Raw genomic sequence first — 10,477 nt, 5'->3', positions numbered from 1 at the left:
GTAATTTTTAGTTGATAATATTTGTATGGCATTCGAAGGATTTTATAAATATCCAAATGGCCCTTGATAGAAAAAAGGTTCCCCACCCCTGCTTTAAAAATTATTTTTTCCCCCTAGTTTACTCACATGCGTGCATACAGTATTACACTATGGCACAGTTGGTCTGGCCCAGAGGGGTACAGGGGAAACCCCCAGAGGGCCCCACTGCCTGGGGGCCCATCTCCTTCCCTAGGGATGAGGTTCCAGACTGTGCTCTTGAATTATAAGGTACATACCATACCTTATACTGCACAAGACTATGGTGTATTCTCTGCAGTGCATTGCTGTTATTATTGTGCTACATTATCATGCATTCAGTAGCATTATTTACTATATGTATTTATCTATGAAGGAGCCCAGACCATGCACTCTCTAATGGTTAGGAAAACATGAGCATGCTTTCAAAAATTGAAGTGTTAATATAATAGTTTATTTGTATCAATTAATAAAATACAAAGTGGATGAGCAGATGAGAAATCTAAATCAAATCAATACTGTATTTGGTGTGACCACCCTTCGCCTTCAAAACAGCATCAATTCTTCTAGGTACACTTGGACACAGTTTTTAAAGGCACTTGGCAGGGAGGTTGTTCCAAACATCTGGAGAACTAACCACAGATCTTCTGTGGATGTAGGCTTGCTCAAATCCTTCTGTCTCTTCATGTAATTCCCCGACAGACTCCAAGATGTTGCGATCATGGCTCTGTGGGGCCATATCATCACTTCCAGGACTCCTTGTTCTTCTTTATGCTGAAGATAGTTCTTAAGGACATTGACTGTATTTTTGGGGTCGTTGTCCTGCTGCAGAATAAATTTGGAGCCAATCAGATGCCTCCCTGATGGTATTGTGTGATGGATAAGCACACTGTCCCTGCATCTAACACCTGTCACACTGTCTTACACCACCACACCTATTTATTGTTATTTATGTTGAAAAGGGGGGAAGTAGATGTATTTTATATATATGGATGGCAAAAGCTGCATCATTGCCATCCACTTGTTTGTTAAACAGGAAGTGCCTTGGCAGCCATTATTCAGCATGATGTAGGATGCATGACATATAGCATTTTAAATGTGATGCATTGCGCAATACATCACATGGATATTGGCGTTTACTAACGCCGTATGCATCAAGATTTTAGCAAAGGACCTACAGCCCATGAGTTAACTCTTTATATATTAGATAATATAATATTTAGTAGGTATAACCTACATGTATGGGGAACAGAAGAGATTCCTTATGTGTTTACTTAGAACATAACCTTCAGTTCCGAATTTAGAGTACACAATAAAACTTGATTTCAGAGAATAGAGCACACATTAATTTTATTGCACTTGCTTCCACCGTCGGTCTCCTAACCGCTAGCATCACGTATGTCGGGATGATGACTACTGTACATTCCATTTCTCCAAAAGCTTAACTAATAAAGTTCACACATTAAATCAAACTAAACCCTGACACTGCGCCCAGAATCTTCTTTCTTTCCTCTGAATTTGAGTCAATCCAATTATGTGCCCATTTTTATGTTGTGATTAGGAACACATGGCAGAATGACTTGACTTAAATCCTAACATAGTATAACCTAATAAAGACAGAAGTCACAGACATTTCAGGGTGAAACCTGCATTTTATTATTAAAAAAAGCTCCTGTTTGGAAACACACCTATTACAGGAGCTTCATCCAGATCTCATCCAGTATATGTACTGTACATGATGTCCCTGTGTCTTTATACCGTCAATGTGGCATTCTTCAGCAGGAATGGCCGGGCTGCCTCCAGAATGTCAATCTCAGGGTCCACAGCGCGGCCGATTCCTTCCAAGGTAAATATGGAGGCCAAGACAGATGCAAAACTACTCTCCAGCTTCACCTGATAATGAACAACTGAAAGAAAGAGGTCTGCATCATTCCTGGATCAGTTTCAGGTATTCAACATATATGCATACTATATATATATATATATATATATACATACTGTATATACACTTATAGTGTATCTATAAAAGAAGTATTAAATGAAGACAGGACATACTGTACTCTGAGGTGTAAAAATCTTTATTGGAAAAACACCCCCACACCTCTCATTTTTCCTTTTATTACTAGAATCCATCAGAATTATTAGAATCCATCAGGATTGATCCTGTACAGTCCATGCAGGTCTCCATAAAACAGAAAACCACTTATCTTCTCCTTCCGGTAGCTCAACGTGAATTAGAGATCACTCAAACACTTCTCCTCTGATCAAACAGAGCTGCCTCATTCATCCCTATTGGAGAGTCCACCTGTGGCCTGTCACTGTGTTGGGCTCCGAGATCTTTTGCCAGGTACCCAATGATGCCTACATGGACTGAAGTGGACCTGTCCCTTTGGATTTAGCAAGTAATAAATAGGAAAACTAGAGGAAGGGTACAATTCTGTGAATGTCCTGTTTTTATTTTACTAAGTTCCATACAGGTGCACCACAAGTGCTCAGAATGTCAGTCGCAAGTAAGCCGCCAAAGCCTTTACAACTGCGCACAACTTCACCATTGCAGACTCAGCTGCCCAGAAAATGATTGCGACCCGCCTACATTTTTGTAGCTACCCTCAGTTACCCAGGGCCGGTGCAAGGTCTCTGTGCACCCTAGGAAATTCTTCAGCCTAGCGCCCCCTAACCTGCAAACCCCACCACCACGACCACCATTTCCCGAAGGGGAGATTCAGGTGGGTTGGGGTGAATTGCATCATTAAACGTATACAGAGAAAAGAGACAACACTAAAGGACTTTTAAAGTGATAAAGTATATCTTTACTTATATATTAAGTAAAAAACAGATGGGGATGCCGCGGTCAGAATACAGACAGCAGCATGCTTACCACTATAATACCAACATCTTGAATTAAATTAATTAACCTTACATTTTACTCTAACCTTTCCCCTCTGCAGCCGATCCCTAACCCTCCTGGCTTGCTAACATTCAGGATTTCAGCTGTCTGGATTCCGGCATCATATATTTGTATGCTCCTTATTGTGTTCCATCCCCCCATCTGTAAGTTCAATACTGACCCGCATACAGACACATCCTTCAGTTTTTTGCTAGATGAATTCTGTGGTGCCCTCCAGTGGCCGGCGCCCATAGGCAGCCGCCTAAAGCTGCCTAATGGTAGAGCCTGCTGTTACCTATCACTCACATTGAAAATAAATCCTCACTTGTGGCAGACGTTCTGAGCAATCACAGTGTTGCACAGATATATGATGGTGCGACCGATGGTAGATATTTTTATGCAAGCGGCAAATCAGAGGCACTGTTAGTGGTCGTCTCTTAACAACTCCCCACGACAGCCTCATTAGCATAGAGAGAGAGAGAGAGAGAGAGAGAGAGAGAGAGAGGACTATAGCTCACATAAGCCCCTACTGAGACTGAAACACTGGAATCAAATGTTTGTTTTTTTAATCTCTAGGAAAGGGCATGTTACTGCTACATTGTTTTCAATACTTCACACCATTATGTTCATAATTATTGGGGTGTAAGTCCCCAGTGCCCCACTCTGCAGAGCCGGAAAGTGGAGGACAGATAGCACTGAAAACTGCATGTACTGTATCGCTCTGCTCTTAAAGTGACATTAAATGGGGGATGCAGAAAATAAGATGGTGAGATGGATAAATGAATAACACCTTGTGTACCATCAGCAGCTTGAGAACCTGGAATAGCAGCGCCGCAACCTGCGGCTAAAAAAAAACACAAAAAGCATCTATTACCAATATAGGAACTGCAGACAGGACATGCTAATAACACAGCAGCCATATCAAGGCTGGAGAATGGATAAGAGCACAATGTTATATATTCCGAATAAAAGCTGCTCACCTTCCCCAGGGATGCTGCATTCTTCCTGGCCTCCTTCACCAACTCTGACAACTGAGATTTGATGCACTCCCCATCTGTACACTGATTGGCATGGTGGAGGATCAGGTCAGCTGCTGTCTCTCCCTACAGCAGCCAATCAGAACACACCACCGTCACATTGCAATACAAATACTTAAAAAACTTCAGCTGTATAATGGAGAAGGTCCGGACAACCCTTTTTATGGGCATACTGTAAAGATTGCAATATAATAATTCAACAATTACAAATTCACTACTAAATAATTACAGTTATCAATATAAGAAGTTATCCTGCCAGTAGGCTCTGTTGTAAAGCTTTCTGGCACTGGTTACCAGGTTCAGGACATCACAGACCTACAGAGGGAGCCACACTCATCTTGGCTTCTCTGCTGCGCCTAGGTACACCATGGTTTATTAGCATAAGCCTGTCATCTATTGTTCTCAGCTGTAATACAATACAGAGAGAACAATACATCAGGGGATTAAGTCATTACAGCAGGGGATTAAGTCCGACTGCACTGGCTCAGTTATTCCTATAAAAGGCAAAGATGAAGAGGTCTACATCTGTATAGCTATACATTAGATCAGTGGTCAGGGAATACGGGGAAAATAATCTCAAATGGGGTAAAAATGAAATTCCTGGGGGTAATGGACGGTCGCACTGCCGAGACACAGCCCCGTCCAGTACCGACCGGCTTGCGATGTGACAAGCTGACGTCACACGCTTCCCTCCTGCCCGCCCTGTGTTGTGCTCCTGGCCGCCCTGTGCTGTGTTCCTGGCCATGGTGTGACGTACTGACGTCACACCACGCTCCCTCACGCCCGCCCATCCTGCGCTGTCCTGTCCTCTCGCCCGCAGCCCACCAACCCACACACAGAACTTGAAGTGTTCTGTGGCTGACCACTGATGGAGTTCCGCAGGATCAGACAGCGGCCCACATAACAGTGGGAAATTCCCACTGACATTACTGAGGTAAGGATGTGATCATCTGTCTCCTAAAAGTTGTGTGTCCCCCCCCCCTTCCCCCCTTATCCATCTTTCTGACATTCATTCTGGTGTTTTGGGGAGAAAGTGTTAATTAACCCATTCATTACCAAAAAATAATTGGTGAAAATAATAAATAAATAAAAGAAAAATAATAATTATATACACACACACACACACACACACACACACACACACACACACACACACACACACACACAGTATCTCAGAAATGCCATACAAACAGTGATAACCAGTATATATGCACAATAATATATGATTTCCTTAATTTTAAATGAAGGGGGTAACATCGGCGTATCTAAATATGTTTTGGGGTAAAAGGTAAAAAAGTTTCCTGACCTCTGCATTAGATGAACCTACTCTGCATGTCAGACCAGTTTAGATCTTTCCAAATGTACTAACACATTTCTCACTAACGTACTTCTCACCCAATAAAATAAACTATTGCTATTATATTATTCCCTACCAAACAAGCCCATACTGTACATTAAACAAACCTACCCCTCCAGATCACAGTCTTCCCAAATGATGTTATATTTTGCTGCTTGGACATACAACTAAAGATGTGAGAAGAGGCAATTGTGTCACCTGGACATATCATAGATCCAACTTAAAGGTGCGATTTTGCACAATTAATACATGAAATATTTCAGGGTTACAGTCAAGAACTTTGTGGGCCCCAAAGTAACATATTGCAGAGGCCTCTGCCCCAATGCTAATTGACAGACACCTCTCCGCAGCAGTTATTCATTTGATGTCCCATAATAAGATCCCTAGTTCATTTTCTGAACCATAATTGTGGCCTCCAGTTCAAATTATGCCACATTACAGTGCCCCTTTAGCATTACAGGTTGAGTATCCATTATCCAAAATGCTTGGGACCAGAGGTATTTTGGATATCGGATTTTTCCGTATTTTGGAATAATTGCATACCATAATGAGATATTATGAAGATGGGACCTAAGTCTAAGCACAGAATGTATTTATGTTTTATATACACCTTATACACACAGCCTGAAGGTAATTTTAGCCAATATTTTTTATAACTTTGTGCATTAAACAAAGTGTGTCTGCATTCACACAAATCATTTATGTTTCATATACACCTTATACACACAGCCTGAAGGTCATTTAATACAATATTTTTAATAACTATGTGTATTAAACAAAGTTTGTGTATATCGAGCCATCAAAAAACAAAAGTTTCACTATCTCACTCTCACTCAATTCAGACTGGGCATTGGACCAGACCCAATTGCTTAGCAGGCAAATCTGGGAATTTGGTATGCAACTGGTCCTAGGCTCCCCTAAGCCTCTGGGCCCCATAGCAATTGCACCCACTATAGTTACACCCATAGTTACACCAGTGATGTCCCCAGGGCCGTAACTAGGTGTGTGCCTGAGGTGCCTTTCCCACAGCTCATATGCTCTGTGGATGCATTATCAGGCAGCACCACCCGCAGGGACACCTACCACCACCCATTGACGTTTCTACCATGGGTGCAATGTGTGCAGTGAACACAGGATCCTCGTTCTAGGGGGACCCACACCGCACACACTGCACCCATGCTGTGTTAATACTTACCTTTCCGGAGTGCCTGAAGCTGCAGCAGCAAAAATCAGTTCCAAAGTGGCCGCCATGCAAGCGCACTAGGAAATTAGTCTCCAGACCATGGTGCCACGTTTCCAGAGACTTGCAAATGCGCAGTAGACTCAGGCACATTGCCTGAGCCTACGGCGACATGGAGAGGAGGAGGCCCACCCGGAGTCTTCCCACAGGCCCCCTCCTCTCTTAAAAAAAACCCTGCCACTGCCGCCGTTATCTGCAGCATGACAGCTCTGACAGGAGCGCACCCGGCCAGCGTGTGTGCTGCTGTGCAGGAAGTGATGGTGATATACAGTGTGTTTCCTGCACTGCACCCGCCTCCAGGAAGAGTTGACACTTTCCCTCTCCCAGTGGCTGGCAGTGGGCTGCATTAAACTAGGCACACCGTGCTGCTGTTTACTGCCCCCTGTGCAGCCCGCTGCTACACTGCCACCACCAGATGCAGAGGAGCCGCTGCTGCGTGTCCAGGGCAGGCGCTAATCACTCACACAACGCAGTAGCATCTGCTGGTGCTTTGTAGTGCTTAGTTAGACAAGTTATGATAAAGTGGTTGTGTTGTGTTTTCTGTTACACCTGTAATAATCCCTGGGGTATCCAGTGTACATGAGCATTGTGAAGCTAATTGTGAAACTTTTTTTGGGCGTAAGTGTATTATCACACAATATAGTTAGATATACAACCTTTATTACCAAGCACTCTGCAGGTATTACAAGTTATTGCAGGTATTACATGTCGACCTTTTGACCCTGTCGACCTAATGTCTGTCTAAGATATGGTGTCTATCTATTGACTGTCTAACCAGAAACTATCTATCACCCAGATACCGTACTAATCAGTGATAAAAGTGGAGAAGTGAGCCAGTAGAGAAGTTGCCCATGGCAACCAATCAGCTGCTCTGTATACTTTTATAGTATGCAAATTATAAATGTTACCTCAATGCTGATTGGTTGCCATGGGCAACTCTCCACTGGCTCACTCCTCCACTTATATCACTGCTTAGTATATTTCCCCATTTATTCTGGAAGTGGATGCTTCCAAAATAACAGTTGGAGCAGTGCTTTCATGGAGACTGGGCTGTAAAAAACAGACTACCATTGCTGCAGTGACATGTGGTGAGGTGAGACAGAGCCTTTACTGTCATACTAACGTTTGTACCAGAGTTTTGACTCTATAAAGTATATGAAAAATACAAATAATGTGTTTGAAATATCGGCCCTCATTCTGAGTTGATCGGTCGCAAGGCGAATTTAGCAAAGTTACACACGCTAAGCCGCCGCCTACTGGGAGTGAATCTTAGCTTCTTAAAATTGCGACCGATGTATTCGCAATATTGCGATTACTAACTACTTAGCAGTTTCTGAGTAGCTCCAGACTTACTCTGCCTGTGCGATCATTTCAGTGCTTGTCGTTCCTGGTTGACGTCACAAACACACCCAGCGTTCGCCCAGGCACTCCCACCGTTTCTCCGGCCACTCCTGCGTTTTTTCCGGAAACGGTAGCGTTTTCAGCCACACGCCCCTGAAACGCCGTGTTTCCGCCCAGTAACACCCATTTCCTGTCAATCACATTACGATCGCCGGAGCGAAGAAAAAGCCGTGAGTAAAAATACTTTCTTCATAGTAAAGTTACTTGGCGCAGTCGCAGTGCGAACTTTGCGCATGCGTACTAAGCGGATTTTCACTGCGATGCGATGAAAAAGAACGAGCGAACAACTCGGAATGAGGGCCATCGTCTTTGCATTATTCTAATCATTTTTATGGCCAAAATTCTGGAGTAAAAAAAAAAAGTCTATGGCAGGTGAGGCAGTGCCTCTCCTGCCTACCTTTCCCATACATCTCTGTTCAAAACTTACCCAATTTGCAGGAGTTTATACTGCTGTATCTGTGTACAGGGCTGGTGCTAGAGTGTTCGGTGCCCTCCTGCAAACTATAAATTTGCGCCCTCCCACACTTTATAAAGGGACAGCGTGCGCTGGAAAAAGGGGTGTTATCTAACAAGGAATGGGCGTGGCCACACAAAGTTCCCCCATTTCAATTAACGCCACACAGTAGCACAATCGTATTCACATTACACAGCAAGTAGTAGTGCCGCTTATACACATAATGCCCATAGATAGTAGTAGCGCCCTGTATACGTAATGGCCATAGTAGCAGCGCCCCTTATATGTAATGCCCATAGTAGTAGCGCTACTTATACGTAACACCGATAGTATTAGCGCCCCTTATATGTAAAGCCCATTGTAGTAGTGCCTCTTATGCGTAATGTCCATAGTAGCAGCGCCGTTTAAACATAATGCCCACAGTAGTAGCACCGCTTATACGTAATGCAGATAGTAGCAGTGCCGCTTTTACGTAATGCCCATAGTAGTGCCGCTTTTACATAATGCCCATAGTAGTGCCGCTTTTACATAATACCCATAGTAGTGCCGCTTTTACGTAATGCCCATAGTAGTGCCGCTTTTACGTAATGCCCATAGTAGTAGTGCCGCTTATATGTAATGCCCATAGCAGTAGTGCCGCTTATACGTAATGCGCATAGTAGCAGTGACGCTTTTACGTAATGCCCATTGTCGTAGTGCTGCTTATACATAATGCCCATAGCAGTAGTGCCGCTTATATGTAATGCGCATAGTAGCAGTGCTGCTTTTACGTAATGTCCATAGTAGTAGTGCCGCTTTTAACTATTTGTCCATAGCAGTAGTGCCGCTTATACGTAATGCGCATAGTAGCAGTGACGCTTTTACATAATGCCCATAGTAGTAGTGCTGCTTATTAGAGATGAGCGGGTTCGGTTTCTCTGAATCCGAACCCGCACGAACTTCATGTTTTTTTTCACGGGTCCGAGCGACTCGGATCTTCCCGCCTTGCTCGGTTAACCCGAGCGCGCCCGAACGTCATCATGACGCTGTCGGATTCTCGCGAGACTCGGATTCTATATAAGGAGCCGCGCGTCGCCGCCATTTTCACACGTGCATTGAGATTGATAGGGAGAGGACGTGGCTGGCGTCCTCTCCTTTAGAATAGATTAGAAGAGAGAGAGAGAGAGAGAGATTGTGCAGACAGAGTTTACCACAGTGACCAGTGCAGTTGTTGTTAAGTTAACTTTTATTTAATATATCCGTTCTCTGCTATATCCGTTCTCTGCCTGAAAAAAACGATACACAGCAGTCACACAGTGTGACTCAGTCTGTGTGCACTCAGCTCAGCCCAGTGTGCTGCACATCAATGTATAAAAGCTTATAATAATTGTGGGGGAGACTGGGGAGCACTGCAGGTTGTTATAGCAGGAGCCAGGAGTACATAATATTATATTAATTTAAAATTAAACAGTGCACACTTTTGCTGCAGGAGTGCCACTGCCAGTGTGACTAGTGGTGACCAGTGCCTGACCACCAGTATAGTAGTATATTGTTGTATACTATCTCTTTATCAACCAGTCTATATTAGCAGCAGACACAGTACAGTGCGGTAGTTCACGGCTGTGGCTACCTCTGTGTCGGCAGTCGGCACTCGGCAGGCAGTCCGTCCATCCATAATTGTATAATTATATACCACCTAACCGTGGTATTTTTTTTTCTTTCTTTATACCGTCGTCATAGTCATACTAGTTGTTACGAGTATACTACTATCTCTTTATCAACCAGTGTACAGTGCGGTAGTTCACGGCTGTGGCTACCTCTGTGTCGGCAGTCGGCAGGCAGTCCGTCCATCCATAATTGTATTATTATAATATATACCACCTAACCGTGGTTTTTTTTTCATTCTTTATACCGTCATAGTGTCATACTAGTTGTTACGAGTATACTACTATCTCTTTATCAACCAGTGTACAGTGCGGTAGTTCACGGCTGTGGCTACCTCTGTGTCGGCAGTCGGCAGGCAGTCCGTCCATCCATAATTGTATTATAATATATACCACCTAACCGTGGTTTTTTTTTCATTCTTTATACCGTCATAGTGTCATAC

General features: G+C 43.6%; 1 long non-coding RNA gene across 1 annotated transcript; it reads right to left on the bottom strand.

Moving 5' to 3' along the window:
* Window positions 1-1,647: 1,647 nt before the first annotated feature.
* On the bottom strand, window positions 1,648-4,000 carry LOC134965060 (uncharacterized). The gene is made up of 2 exons (XR_010188291.1): window positions 3,883-4,000; window positions 1,648-1,922 (listed from the first exon to the last, which is right to left on the bottom strand). It is a non-coding gene; the product is annotated as an uncharacterized LOC134965060 (long non-coding RNA).
* Window positions 4,001-10,477: the final 6,477 nt, after the last annotated feature.

The sequence above is a fragment of the Pseudophryne corroboree genome, chromosome 10 (assembly GCF_028390025.1).
Source record: "Pseudophryne corroboree isolate aPseCor3 chromosome 10, aPseCor3.hap2, whole genome shotgun sequence".
Lineage (NCBI taxonomy): Eukaryota > Metazoa > Chordata > Amphibia > Anura > Myobatrachidae > Pseudophryne > Pseudophryne corroboree.
This window is presented reverse-complemented; position numbering and strand designations above follow the sequence as displayed.